We start from the raw sequence: 14,325 nt of genomic DNA on the forward strand, positions 1-14,325 counted from the left end.
AGTGTAGAAGATTTATTTGGTACCTCAGCTTTCATTACCTTGACCGTAACACAATTGCTCCTAATACTCATTTCTGCTTATATGCCTAGAGAATATTTTGGTTTCCCTTTCATGTTTACTCTCAGTCTTTCTTTGGCCTCAATTTCTTTTTTACTTCCTCTCTGAGCATTCAGTAGTGAGCATTCCTACTTATGTTGTGACCTGACTTTGGGCACACACTCAGCTTTATTTTGCGTTGGTTCTCGTTGTTCAGCCAGGAAGGTCTGACTTCAAATGTTGTATCTTTCTCCTTTATAGCTGTGTACCTAGATAATACCTGAGATGTCTCTGCTGGACTCAGAACAACACGTACAAAATTATGGAGGAATTCAGCAGGTCAGGAACATCTATGGACAGGAACAAAGAGTCGACGTTTCAGGTTGAGATCCTTCAACGTGACGTCAAATTTCATTTAGACATTTAAAAACAATTGAATATACTTGACACTTTCAGAAACACTTAAAACTCAAAAGAATCTTAAAGATCTAACCTAAAATATTTATAAACATGTTACACTCTTTTCAAACGCTTTCAAACATAAAAATAATCTAATTAAACAAGCCATTAGAGATCTTTAATAAATTCCTTGAACAGGTTTAAGTGAATATATTTAAAGCTAAAAACTATCCCAAAGTTTTCTTTTTAATTTGACAACTCTTACCTGAATCAATTGCAATTGTTTCCTTCCTTTAAAATCAAAAGCAGAAAATGTGTACCTCCTTGGTCCTGGCAAGGAATTTTCTGTCTAGCTTATGTCGCAAGCGTTGGGCATTTCGCCCAGGTTCTTGTTCCCTAACAAAAACTCCAGCATCAGAGCAAAGGTTGCTGGCTTACAGGAAATCACAGACAACAGCATCCAGATTTCAGTGTGTAGACATACATGGCCGAAAACCCCAAAGCTGGTGTTGGTCTTGACAGATAACAGCAGAAAGCACTGACAGTCTTGTAATCATTATTCCACATAACAGTCGACTGTACTGAGACATTATGATTAGATGATAAGGCTGAAATCAGGGGACTGTCATGATTTAGTGTCCTGATTTTGAATCTCATCACAACAGCTAGGGAATATGAATATTAGGGAGAAGATGCGTGGAGATTGTGAGGAAAAGGATGTCTACAAAGAGAGATAATGTGATATTCAGTTCACTACCTCTAGGACTCAAAACAATCACAGTGTTCAAAAGGGAATTGGATAGGTATTTGGGAGGGGTTCATATTTCCTTGGGAAAATCATGCAGAGCATTTAGAAAAATATATTTCATTGTAGATCAGTAAAGTCATATTCTTACTAGTTTGGCTTTGTTTCAGAAATAGCCTGAGCTTCTGCTAACTCAGAAATATTTTCTCACGCTTCCTGTAAGATAACATGACACCAGTAAGCCTACCTCAGAGGATCTAGAGCGATGTTTGGAAGCCTCGAGTATTCAGAATTATGTTTGAGTATATTGGCATCCTTATGTTAATAATCATCATCATGTGCCATGTCGTATGACGTGAGTGATCATGGCCTTTGACCATGATTGTTCTTGGCAATTTTTCTCCAGAAGTGGGTTGCCATTGCCTTTTTCTGGGCAATGTCTTTACAAGATGGGTGACCCCAGCCGTTATCAATATTCTTCAGAGATTGTCTGCCTGGAATCAGTGGTCACATAACCAAGACGTGATATGAATCAGCTGCTCATATGACCACCCACCACCTGCTTCCAGGGCTTCATGTGACCTTGATTGGTGGGCTACAAAGGTGCTACACTTTGCCCAAAGGTGAGATGCAGACTAGTGAAGGGAAGGAGCATCTTATGCCTTCTCTGGTAGATCTGGATGTTAATAGACAAAGAAAAAGACAATAACCCTTACCAACATTGCAGCCTGTGTTCATTAAGTTTAAAAATATCCCCATGGATCACATTTGCTTCACATACTTGTATCAATACTAGAAGGCATTACCCTTCAGATTGTCACCATTTCAGGCCTTACAGAATTGTGGAAAGATCACAGCTAGGAAGGTTTTAAGTACTTGACTGTATATCTCAATAGACGGATGTTAAATAAGTTTGAAACCAAATGGTGAATAGGGAAAAAAAACTGTTGCTTTAACAACCTGATTCTAGCCTCTCAACGTTCTGAGAGGTATTTGCAATCCTGACTTCAGGGCTGATAGCGTGAGTCTAGTTGAGAATTAGACAGTGAAATGAATGCCAATATTTCTATTGACTCATATACCACTAAGGGATTGCAGTTGGATAATGTATCACGAAAACAACTGTACTAAAGCATGACCCTGCAAAAAAAGACATCACCCACAAATAGATATCATCTAAAATGTCAAAGGTCAGTCCTGTTAAACAAAGATTTTAAGGTGGAGTTCATTGTGGGATGTATTTCATTCTTACTAGTTCCTGGGGTAAACAGTGCCGTTGGCTTTGGCTGAAGAGGAACTTATTATTCATATAAACAGACGTTTCAGAAGTTAAACTCTGCTGCATATTACACAAGAATAACAACAACTTCTATTTACGTAGAGCCTTAATCATAAGAAAAATGAGCCAAACTGAATCACAGTGGTGTTATCATGAAGGGATGTGGTCAGAGCTGGAATTGGGAGCAGGGGTACAGCACTGTTAGGCACATAGACTGTATATGGCGAGGGTGCCTAAGACCTTGTAGAAGAATGCAAAAGTCTTAGGGATCCTAGCTATATATATGCACTTCAGATTTTTGCAGAGTTCTGTAGGTGTATGGATGAAGCCAACGGCCAAGAATGGGGCTGTGCAGGTAGCCAGACTCGAGAGATGGACACTGAAGCATAGCTGGGGGCATGAGTGTGAGGGAGGTGTGAGGGGTGAAAAGTGAGGAGAGAGCCAGTGGAGTGTGTGTGTGTGTGTGTGTGTGTGTGTGTGTGTGTGTGTGTGTGTGTGTGTGTGTGTGTGTGTGTGTGTGTGTGTGTGTGTGTGTGTGTGTGTGTGTGTGTGTGTGTGTGTACTTATGCTAAGTGGCAGCACCAGGGCAGAGCATTTATACCGCGACAGAGCCACTTTAGGCTTCCCCTTGTATGTAGATGAGTGGTAAAATCCAGAGACAATGATTGAGTACATGGGAAAATTAAGAAAAAGCAATGGATTAGTGTGAATGGGTGTCAGATGGTCACCACAGACCCAGTGGTATATTTCTATATGACCCGATGACTCTCATTCTTCGGTATAAATGAATCTCTCACATGTACCCCACAGGGCAGGTAGAAATGTCATGTAACAATCTAAGCAGCTCAACAAAGTAGGTACTGTCAGCGGGACAGTCTTTTCACTGGTTGTGGACCCTGAAATTTAGGTGCACATTTCATAGAAACATAGAAAACCTACAACACAATACAGTCCCTTCAGACCACAAAGCTGTGCTGAACATGTCCTTACCTGAGAAATTATCTAGGGTTACCCATGGCCCTTTATTTTTCTGAGCTCCACATACCTGTCCAGGAGTCTCTTAAAATACCCTATTGTATCTACCACCACCACCTTCGCCGGCAGCCCATTCCAATCACTCACCAATTTGCATAAAAAACTTACCCCTGATATCTCCTCTGTACCTGTTACACAAGTGCATTGAGGAGCAGACCCAAATGCAAGACACAGACACCGAGATAGTATAAACTGAACTGTGTTTATTGAGAATTACTAGGAAGGCCAGGAATAAGGACAAAATGTCAACAAGGATATAAACGCTGGATAACAAACCAGTATAACCTGGACTTGACTTGGACTCGGAGCTAACTTGGACTTGGGCCTTGGATCTCGACTTGGATTCGGGACTTGATTTGACTTGACTTACAACTCGGGTTTGACTTCACTTGACTTGGAACTTGAACTTGACTTGACTTGGAATTCGGTGTTGATTTAACTTGGAACACAGACTTGACCGGAACACAGAACTGGACAACGAAGAGACAGAATACCCAACTCAGAGCAGCGGCGAACGGTCAGACCCACTCAGCTGGAAAGGACTTGGACAACAAGGAGATAAAACCAAACGACGACAGTCCATTCGTATCTTTACTCGGAGTGGCAGCAAGTCTCAGCCGGCCAGGAATACAACAGAACTTGTACCTTACTCAGAGCAGCGGCAAATATCCGGCAACTCAGCTGGACACAAAAACGACTGAATTCGCTGAGCAGCCACAGGCACCGAAGCAACTTATAGTCCACGATTCTCGGCAGCTCTGATGATGGTCCAGACTTCTCGGCAGCCTACAGCCTGAATCCATCGGCCTGGCTTCCGGTGACAAGCTTCCGGTAACTAGCTTCTGCTGACGTGCTTCTGCTTTCGAGCTTCTTGGTGTGAGTTTCTGATGACAGACCAGCAAAGGAATAGCTGAACCCCAGAGCTATTTATGTTGCAAGCTTGAAATGAGGATCAGGTGCCTCAATCAAGGAGCCCAATGGAACACGGGGAAAAAGAAATAACTGGAAGGCCGAGACCACAGACCGGACCATGACAGTATCTACTTCCAAGCACCTTAAAACTATGCCCTCTCGTGCTAGCCATTTCAGCCCTGGGAAAAAGCCTCTGACTATCCACATGATCAATGCCTCTCATCATCTTATACACCTCTATTAGGTCACCTCTCATCCTCCTTTGCTCCAAGGGAAAACGACCAAGTTCACTCAACCTATTCTCATAAGGCATGCTCCCCAATCCAGGCAACATCCTTGTAAATTTCCTCTGCACCCTTTCTATGGTTTCCACATCCTTCCTATAGAGAGGCGACCAGAACTGAGCACAGTACTCCAAGTGGGGCCTGGCCAGAGTCCTATATAGCTGCAATATTACGTCTCAGCTCCTAAACTCAATCCCATTATTGATGAAGGCCAATACACTATATGCTTTCTTAACCACAGAATCAACCTGCGCAGCAGCTTTGAGCATCCTATAGACTTGGACCCCAAGATCTCTCTGATCCTCCACACTGCCAAGAGTCTTACCATTAGTACTATATTCTGTCATCATAACTTACCTACCAAAATGAACCACCTCACACTTATCTGAGTTGAACTCCATCTGCCACTTCTCAGCCCAGTTTTGCATCCTATCAATGTCCCGCTGTAACCTCTGACAGCCCTCCACACTATCCACAACACCTCCAACCTTTGTGTCATCAGTAAAATCACTAACACATCCCTCCACTTCCTCACCCAGGTCATTTATAAAAATCACAAAGAGTAAGGGTCCCAGAGCAGTTTCCTGAGGCACTCCACTAGTCACCAACCTCCATGTAGAATATGACCCATCCACAACCAATCTTTGCCCTCTATGGGCAAGCCAGTTCTGGATCGACAAAGCAATGTCCCATTGGATCCCATGCCTCCTTACTTTCTCAATAAGCCTTGCATGGGGTACCTTATCAAATGCCTTGCTGAAATCCATATACATTACATCTACTGCTCTTCCTTCATCAACTTGTTTAGTCACATCCTCAAAAAATTCAGTCAGGCTCGTAAGGCATGATCTGCCCCTAACAAAGCCATGCTGACTATTCCTAATCATATTATACCACTCCAAATGTTCATAAATCCTGCCTCTCAGGATCTTTTCCATCAACTTACCAACCACTGAGGTAAGACTCACTGGTCTATAATTTCCTGGGTTAACTCTACTCCCTTTCTTGAATAAGGGAACAACATCCGCAACCCTCCAATCCTCTGGAACCTCTTCCGTCCCATTGATGATGCAAGGATCATCGCCAGAGGCTCAGCAATCTCCTCCCTTGCCTCCCACAGTAGCCTGGGGTACATCTCATCCGGTCCTGGTGACTTATCCAACTTGATGCTTTCCAAAAGCTCCTGCACATCCTCTTTCTTAATATCTACATGCTCAAGCTTTTCAGTCTGCTGTAAGTCATCCCTACAATCGCCAAGATCCTTTTCTGTAGTGAATACTGAAGCAAAGTATTCATTAAGTACCTCTGCTATCTCCTCCGGTTCCATACACATTTTTCCACTGTCACAATGGATTGATCCTATTCTCTCATGTCTTATCCTCCTGCTCTTAACATACTTGTAGAATGTCTTGGGGTGTTCCTTAATCCTGTCCACCAAGGCCTTCTCATTGCCCCTTCTGGTTCTGCTAATTTCTTTCTTGAACTCCTTCCTGCTAGCTTTATAATCTCCTAGCTCTCTATCATTACCTAGCTTTTTGAACCTCCGTAAGCTCTTCCTTTCTTCTTGACTAGATTTACAACAGACTTTGTCCACCACGGTTCTTGTACCCTACCATCCTTTCCCTGTCTCATTGGAATGTACCTATGCAGAACTTCACGCAAATATCCCCTGAACATTTGTCACATTTCTTCCGTAAAGGAGATAGGTTGAAAATGGGCCTTTAGTCAGTGACGTGCAAAAGGTAAATTCACTTCCTCTATCATGCATAGCTGCAACGTGTCCCCTCTATAAAATCCAGTCGTTACACAGGCAGGGTGCTCTGTCAATACCTTCAAGATGGCATGATACCGTCGCTGTTAGCTCAATCACTTCACAGCACCAGCTGTCGCCGATCGGGATTCAGGGTCTGTAAGGAGTTTGTATGTTCTGCCTATGGCTCCATCGGTTTCCTTTGGGTGCTTCAGTTACCACACCCCCCCCCCCCCCCATTCCAAGGATGTACAGGTTCAGCTTAATGAGTTGTAGGCACATGTTATGTTGACACTCAAAGCGTGGCAACACTTGTAGGATGCCCCCTCACTGATTTGATTTGATGCAAACAATGCATTTCACTATATGTATCAATGTATGTATGACAAATAAAGATAATCTTAAAAGACTCATAACTTCTAGTCTATGGAAGATTCCATTTTGAAGTCACATATCAGACTAACCTGAAGCGATCTCGGGACTCGTCCATTGTCTTTGGATCCACGAAGCATTCACAGCTCTGGATTCTGCCTGTTGCTAAAGAGATCTGGAGTCTAAAAATAGTTCTTTGATGCGTGGTCCTTCAAACAGCAGCAAGCGTTGCAACCCTGCAGAGGACTCTCATTTGCACTTGACAACAGACATAGGAAGGAGGTGTTCTTGCAATAGGCCACTCATTTTCATTTTCGAAATTAGTATAACCCCATCAGTGCCCATGATATTTACTGGGCCTAACCTAATTCAAGCAAAGAATACCCCTAATGAGAAACAAAGGGCCGTGAGGGCTGTTAACTCTCCTGTGAAGCCCATTCTGTGTTCTTGTCTCTTGCACAACTATACAACCACGATACTTCAGTTAAAGAAAGTAAAGATAGTCTTACAGTACCATAAACCACAAAGTTATGGACTGCAGATGCTGGAATCTGGAACAACGCACAAAGTGCTAGAGGAACTCAGCAGGTTGGGCAGTAGCTATGGATGGAAAATGACAGTCGATATTTTGGTTTGAAACCCTTCATCTGAACATATGAAGGTTTCGACAGTGAAAGGTCAGTGCAGATGAAGGATCTCAACCCAAACTGTCAACTGTCTATTTCTTTCCACAGATGCTGCCTAAGCCGCCAAGTTCCTCCAGCGGGTTATGGACTGAAGAGGGCAGGTAGGTTTTGTCTCAGTATAAACCAAGGGCTGTCAAGGAGGTCATGGGCCTAGTAGCTTTTTTTTTTCTGTGCTGCCTTTTTCTTTGTTTCAATGAAAACCTGAATCTGTATTGATTTTTCAAAAGATTCAGCTTTCAAAAGTAGCTTTGAGTCAATGGAGGACATCTGCAGAGTTGTCTCCATATTAGCTATGCTAGAGATAGCTTCAGGCTACAAATAGTAGATTGCTGATTAGATGTTACACTCAACAACAACAAAAATGGCAATAATCAGCACCGAGAGCTATTAACGTGCTACTAATCACATTTTTAAAGGGCCAAACATTAAAACAATGTCAAAGGATTGCAAATAAATTATTTCCTGCCAGGATACTGGCAATTTATAATTTCAAATAAAAATTGAAGACACTATAGAAACACTCAGCAGGACAGGCAGCATCTGCGGAAAGAGAAACTGAGTTAAAAATGTCGAGTTAAGTCAGCTGAGTTTATTGTCACGTGCATAAGTATGGTGAGAGACAGATACAATGACAAACTTGCTTACAGCAGCATCACAGCCTTAGGCTTCAGTGAAGAAAAAGAAGACTTTACAAAACAAGGCACGAGAGCAAAAAACAACAATAATCAGAGACAATTTCATGGTAATGTTGCTCTCTGCACGGATATTGTCCAAACTACTGAGAGCTTCAAGCATTTTCTGTTTTTTCCTTCAGGTTTCTGCAGTTTTTGAGTTTCACCTTTTGGCATTTTATCCTTGGGTTCTTGCCCATTTCTGCCAATGCCAATAGCAGCCAAAAGTGATTAGTGATACTGGAACGCAACTGACAATAGCGCTGTGGTAACTTACCCACAATGCCTCACACCTCCTCATGAGTGAGCACTTACAGAGAGTGGGAGTGGCTGGCTCTTTTCCAGGGTTGCAAGCGGTTACTATTGGGATTATCACAGGGTCCAGTGTTTGAGTTCCAGCTATTCACAATGACTTGGATGAGAGCACCGAATGTTATAAATCGATGGCTGTTAGTGACTTGAAATTAGGTGGGATTGTGGTTCATCTGAGGTCTCCATCGGTCAGGGTTGACCATGAATGTTGCATCCTAGCTGTCTAGATACGCAAGTCAGTGCAGGACAACATGGAGAGCAACTTGTTGTCCGTGTAGCAAGCTCACCCACTCCACACATCGGATGAACCCAAACGAATGGCAAAGATTGATACAGTTTGGCACCAGCATCTTTGCAGAAGTTGCCAGTCAGTGTTGAACTCCATGTAGGACTGCCTTAGGGACTCCAGCTTCGGACTTTTCTCTCCGGGTTTATTCCCAATGCCTTCCCCGTGGGAGCAGAGGTTTGAGATCAGAGTTTTCCTTCTCCTAGATGAGCTGCTAACTATGGTTGAGAAGCCCCATCTGCCGGAGGCACCTGATTTTAAGATGCCATTAACCCACCTTTGCCCCTTCTCCTGTCAATAGAAACCGTCCCACCAGCTAAGCTACATATGAAGGCTGGGAGCTGGATTTGGTTGTCACAAGCTATTTGAGGTGCACACCATTGGGAGTATTTAATAGGTTTCTGTTTTTGTTCCTTTCTGTGCCTTGTGGCATGTCAGGCAGCAACCTTGCTGTTTCTTTTGCATTTTATCTGTTTTTTTTACGAGACTGAGTTGCTAGTTTGATGCTCAACCCAGCACGGATGGGACGCGTGCAAGGAGCCAGCCGGATTCGAACCCGGGACCACTCACCTCAAGGTCTGGTGCGGATGCCACGACACCACGGGGCGTAGGTAGTGGGAGCTTATTCCCATGACCACTTCTGGCAATAACAAACTTAAGGAACCATTCATAAGGAGGTTGCAAAGCAGTGCAGCACATGGTTAAAAAGCAAATGGGATATCGGAGCAACGTAAGAAGTACTGGAGAAGCTCAATGGGCCAGGCAACATCGATGGGGGAAAATGGACAGTTAACATTTCAGGCCAAGGTCTTTCGTCTGGACTGGAAAGAGAGAGGAGAGAACATTTTGCTGCTCCGTTTTGCTGTTCCACTGTAAAGTCTATTCAAGGTACGCCTATACTGAAGGAGTTTTGCTCCTCTCTTCAGGGGAAGCTCTATGAGACTCACTCTAACTGCTGCCCCTGTCTCGTGTCTCCAGATTTAGTTTATTTTATACAGAGATACAGCACGGAATAGGCCCTTCAAGGCACACTACCCAGCAACCCCCAGCAACCCCAATTTTAAACCTAACAATCATGGGACAATTTGCAATGACCAATGAACCTACCCGGTATGTCCTTGGAGTGTGGGAGGAAACCAGAGGACCTGGGGAAAACCCACGCATTCACAGGGAAGACGTACAGAGGACGCTGGGACTGAACTCTGAACTCCAGTGCCCTGAGCTGTAGTAGCATTGCACGAACCACTACACTACCCTAGTGCCCCAAATGGGTTATAGGCCTTTCTTGCAGCAGGAAGTGAGTACAGGAGCAAAGAAGTCTTGCTACAATTATTTAGGCTGTTAATAAGACCATGCTAAAGTGTAGTATATAGTTTAGGACAGCTTACCTGAGAAGGATCCATCTGTCATGTTGGGAGTTCCACAAGGTTTCACCACACTAATTCCACCAAAGTCATCACCCGGACACGTGGTGTCAAGAAAACAACCTCTCCCTCACTGTCGCAAAAACAAAGGAGCTGGTTGTGGACTACAGGAGGAATGGAAACAGGCTACCTCCTATTGACATCAATGGATCTGGGGTTGAGAGGGCGAACAGCTCCTCAGCATACACATCACCAAGGACCTCACATGGTCTGAACATTCCGGCTGTGTGGTGAAAAAAGCACAACAGCACCTCTTTCACCTCAGAAGATAGATAGATAGATAGATAGATAGATAGATAGATACTTTATTCATCCCGATGGGGAAATTCAACTTTTTTTCCAATGTCCCATACACTTGTTGTAGCAAAACTAATTACATACAATACTTAACTCAGTAGAAGGTTGAAGAAGTTTGGTATGAATCCCTAGATCCTAAGGACTTTCTACAGAGGCACAATTGAGAGCATCCTGACTGGCTGCATCACTGCCTGGTATGGGAACTGTACTTCTCTCAATCGCAGGACTCTGCAGAGAGTGGTGTGGACAGCCCAGCACATCTGTAGATGTGAACTTCCCACTATTTAGGACACTTACTGAGACAGGTGTGAAAAAAGGGCAGAAGGATCATTGGGGACCTGAGTCACCCCAACCACAATCTATTCCAGTTGCTACCATCCGGGAAATGGTACCACAGCATAAAAGCCAGGAGCAACAGACTACGGGATAACTCCTTTCACCAGGCCATCAGACTGATTAATTCATGCTAATACAATTGTATTTCTATGCTATTTTGACTGTCCTGTTGTACATACTATTTATTACAAATTACTATAAATTACACATTGCACATTTAGACGGAGACATAACATAGAGATTTTTACTCCTAATGTATGTGAAGGATGTTAGAAATAAAGTCGATTTATTCAATTAATTCGTTAGGCTGTCTGGGTCTGAGTTCAGAAGAATGAGAGGAGATCTCACTGAAACATGCAAAATACTGACAGAGTTAGACAAACTGACTGCAGGGAACTTGACTGGGGTGGGTGGAAGAGTGGGGGGTGTTGATGGTGTAAGGATGCTCTAAAACAAAGGGTCACCGTCTCAGTATATAGGGTTATGACATTTTGGGCTCGGATGAAGAGAAATCTTTCATCCAGAGGGTGGGAAACCTGAGGACTTGTCTACCACTGATGGCAGTGAAGGACAAGACATTTGGTATATTCATGAAGGAAGGAGACAGATTTCCAGACACTAAAGGCATCAAAGGACATTGGGAGTGAGTGGGAATATGGTATTAAAATAAAGGATCAGTCATGATCATATTGAATGGCAGAGCAAGTTCAAGGGCCAAAAGACCTATTCCAGCTCTTATTATGCTGTGCTTTTATGAGTCCCGTTATGCCTGTCACCACAGAGGTGGGAGTACAGGTGTCAATTCTGTCCCCAGCATCAAGGCTTTTGATCCTACCTGTCATCTGTAGTCTGTGTCACTAAATGTGTTATATGCTAGCATTAGCAATCTCTACTCTGTGAAATTCACTCCATTAATATCAGCACACTGATGCTACTAAACATGTATATCTAATTCTATCAAACAGGACAAATTCCAAAGCAATGCTTTTGCCAATATGGGCCCTTGTTAGAGATCAGGATTGGGACTTCTGCTCAAAAGCATTGAGGAAGGTGATTCCGCTCCCCGCCTGTCATACAGTAATTCAACACAGACAAAGAGTTGACCTTGGGATCTTCAGCTCTGCACTGCTCAGTCCTAAGCTGCAAATGCCTTCATCTGGAGTTGGATATGTATGTCATATATGGGAAACTTTTTCACATGGTTATCATGGTTATCATACAAGTCTGTTCAATGAGTTACAATCTACCATGGAGAAGTGATTTGCTACAGCCTGCAGCCACTTCACAGAATTCCCCACAAGGGCTTTTGTGCGGAGAACAAGAGACAGATGAGGAGGTCACAAAACAAAGCTGCAGCACAAAGCTAAAGGGGTTTGGAAGGTATCATCAACTCGAAAAACAAAGCAGCTCACAGTCACCAGAGCCCCCAGACAGTGACACTGTCCAAAACACACTCCTACGCAGCTTTTGTTTTGTTCCATCAAGGAGATTTCCCATGCAGATTTTGCCATTCAAGTGTTTGCACTGTGTCACGACTCTATTTTCTCATTAACACAGTTGCTGCAGTCGGCAAGTTCATGACTTCAATCAAATGCCAGGAAGGGGGGGGGGGGGGGAGGTGAAGAATTAAATCTGTGACACTGAAACATGACAGAATAACCAGTTTGTCTTAAAATGTGAAGACTGGCACTTTACCAGGAAATCTGATACCCTGCATTTATTTACTAGAAATTAGGCAGCATCACATTCATGGTTAAATGAAAGACAAAGTGGTTGACCTTTGATGTGGGTGGATGCAGCTGTTTCTCTGGTGTTCATACTGATAGTAAACATTTGTTCGTTACCATGCACTCCCCTGAATCTTGAGATACAACCATAATTAGACATTTGAAATCAGCACCGTTTCAGGCAAATGCATAATGCCATGCTGACTTCAAACTGGAAGTCTCCAAATGTTTACATCTTGGGTGTGAGTCTATCACCTTGAAATGGAGATCTAGAAATTGCTCAGATCATTACTGGTGTTAAAATATTATTACAGGTAACCTAATGGTAAGTTCAAAAGTTGCACAAGGAACAAGATATTGGCTGGATGGATGCAGGAAGGAAGGCAGTGTGTATTGGAGATGTTCATCAGGTTGGGAAGCATCTTAGAAGCAAGAAAAAGATTTGGTGTTTCTGGTCAATGCCCCTCCATTACTATCATGTGAATGAATTCTGATTCCAATCTCTTAACCTAACTTACGTGGTGTCCGAGTGCTAATTTTCTGCAGGACACTCTGTTAGTGATGCCGCTGAGCACAAGAGGCCTTTGAAAATAAATCAGTTTTTCAATGCATTACCTCCTTCTGCGAGCTATGCCTGCCAATATCCATAATTTTAGTTCAATAAGGGGACAGGGGTTGATAGTTGTAGCGGAACAGCGTTAATGATTGATACTAGCTCCAGGAGTTACAGAAAACTACTCCAATCCTGAAATAAAGTGGCCAATAGGACTCCCATCAGGAGACAAGTTTGCAAAGCGTAAATAAGCAAGAAGGAGCTTTCAGCATTAGGTGTTGGCACAAGCCCAGAAAATGGTGCTATGTTCAGGGGTGCAGTACTAGTCGGAGCACACCCGGCACATCTTTAAGAAAAAAGCCGAACTAAACAAGCTAATTAATTGGGTGCCGCCCGGGGTGATTTGAGTATCTCAGAAACTGCTGATCTCCTGGGATTTTTACGCACAACAGACTCTGGAGTTCACAAAGAACGGTGCCAAAAACCAGAAAAACATCCAGCGAGTGGATTTAACAAGGTGTTTTCGCTCACAGAACAGCCACTCGCTGGATGTTTTTTTTGTTTTTTGGCACCGTTCTTTGTGAACTCCAGAGTCTGTTGTGCGTAAAAATCCCAGGAGATCAGCAGTTTCTGAGATACTCAAATCACCCCGGGCGGCACCTAATCAATTAGCTTGTTTAGTTCGGCTTTTGTCTTAAGGATGTGCCGGGTGTGCTCCGACTACCATTGCACCCCTGGCCATGTTTGGAGAGACCCACCGGATGGGTCAAGCCAGTCATCATCATAAAAGGAAGGTGTTCTCAACTGAAGAGGACAGAGGGAAGCCTACATGATCATTCCATACTACTCATCGGACTGCATGACATTCCAAGGGATAACAGAAGTTATGGCACAGAACAGCCCTTTGATCCTATGCCAGCAAAAAGCCAGAGTTATCTGCACTCTAAATTGGAGCGAAAAATCACAAACCTATAAAACAAACCAAATTCACAAGCACACAAAAGGTGCTAGAAATTCTGAACAGCACAGGACTCTGTGAATCAGGCAGCATCTATGGAGGGAAATAAACACTCACTGTTTCGGGCCGAGACTCTGAAGCAGCAAATCAGCAGCAGCAAGAGATTCTCCAGATGGCTGAGTTGTCAAGTGTTTATTCCTCCCCCCGCCCCCACCACTGATGTTGCTTGACTTGCTGAGTTCCTCCTGCATTTTGTGTGTGTT

The sequence above is a fragment of the Hemitrygon akajei genome, chromosome 4 (genome assembly GCF_048418815.1).
Source record: "Hemitrygon akajei chromosome 4, sHemAka1.3, whole genome shotgun sequence".
Classification (NCBI taxonomy): domain Eukaryota; kingdom Metazoa; phylum Chordata; class Chondrichthyes; order Myliobatiformes; family Dasyatidae; genus Hemitrygon; species Hemitrygon akajei.